Source organism: Austrofundulus limnaeus, unplaced genomic scaffold, assembly GCF_001266775.1.
Source record: "Austrofundulus limnaeus strain Quisiro unplaced genomic scaffold, Austrofundulus_limnaeus-1.0 Scaffold864, whole genome shotgun sequence".
NCBI lineage: Eukaryota > Metazoa > Chordata > Actinopteri > Cyprinodontiformes > Rivulidae > Austrofundulus > Austrofundulus limnaeus.
The window spans coordinates 170,514-171,872 of NW_013953266.1; the positions used below are offsets into that span (position 1 = coordinate 170,514).

Sequence of the window (1,359 nt, forward strand, 5' to 3'; positions counted from 1 at the left end):
CAGGTATTGAACCTCACTCTGTACTAGCATCCAATAGGGTCCTGTTACTTTGTGATACATAATACCCAAAGCAGTTATAAATATGTCTATTTCATCACTCTTTGCATCAGCCAGCACACTTTTCAACTTCAGATTGTTTTTTGTGTGATACGTTGTGAAGAAGGTGATGATGTCATGCTGATGAAAGTGAAGTGCTGCAGCACCCTGGAAGAAATTATTGAAGCGATTTGATCGAAAGCTTGTTATCTTTGACTGAGCATCGTTAAGACCACAATAAGCTTCCCACGAATCTCTACATCCACTTTTGTCATCCCCACGTGGTCCAAGAGAGCTGCAAGCCAGACGAATATAACGGGAGGCACAAGTTTCACTCGCCCCACTGAAACACTTGAAGCTTTTGTCAAGATCACGGCCAAATTTTTTATTCTTGGTTAGTTCCTTTAAAGCATTGTCCACTTCTGTGCTCAGTCCAAGAAGAAAGTGTGCATTGCAATGCAGAAACTGGAGAGATTCATCTGTATTTAGGATTTCCTGTCGCTTTTTGTCAAATTTCTGGTCAAAAGATTTCATCACTGAAGCTCTGTCATTCATTAGACCGATCATGTTTTTTAGCATCAGCTGGTTGTTTGCCTCAGCTTCTTCAGGCTCATAGATATCAGCAAGGTCTTGAAAAACTTTACATGCAACAGCCAACAGTGTATCTGCATCTTCAGCTGCCACTAGGGTGAATCCCAGACTCATTGATTTGCCTGTCTCCAGAGTGATTTGGTGGCCCAAATACTTCCTGTGATCTTTTGTGGTGCCATCACTGTGAAGGTCAAATGAGTGGTTCATCATTGATTCTGCAGCATGCATTTTGGAGAGGACATGGCCCTGATCAGCAAAGCGAAGAGATGTGCATTCAGATGGTAGTTGGCATGGAGGAATTTCTTTGTGGAAGATGTTACTTGCCACAATTCTAATCACATTCCCACACCTGACAGCAGGCACTTCTGCTTCACCCACCAGTTCTATGACTGTCTTTATGAGATCTGTTGTATAATGTCCACCATTTTTAGTTTTGATTTCTTCAACTTTCTCACAATACACATTATCAAGAGCTTCTTGATAGTCAAGTTCAACCATTTTTATTTTTTGTTGCAAAGTCCTCTTATCATTTCTGAAGCTTTCCACTGAAAGTTTACAGTTAGAGACTTGGGTTTGTAAAACTTTGATTTGATGTTTGTAATCTTCAATTTTTTTCTGACAATTACCACTCTTATGTTGCTCTATTGCTGTCTTGTCAGCTTTGAGTTCGTCTTCTTTACGTGCTAGTCTCTTGTACCAGTTAGACTGGCGATAAAACCTGAGTTCTTGATC

At 40.5% G+C, this 1,359-nt stretch overlaps 1 long non-coding RNA gene across 1 annotated transcript in view; it reads left to right on the plus strand.

Annotated features, from left to right (window-relative positions):
- LOC106532985 (uncharacterized) overlaps positions 1 to 1,357 on the plus strand; it is a 2,522-nt gene extending 1,165 nt beyond the window's left edge. The window contains exon 2 of the long non-coding RNA XR_001312179.1: positions 164 to 1,357. This is a non-coding gene — a long non-coding RNA (uncharacterized LOC106532985). The remainder of the gene's footprint in view (positions 1 to 163) is intronic.
- Positions 1,358 to 1,359: the final 2 nt, after the last annotated feature.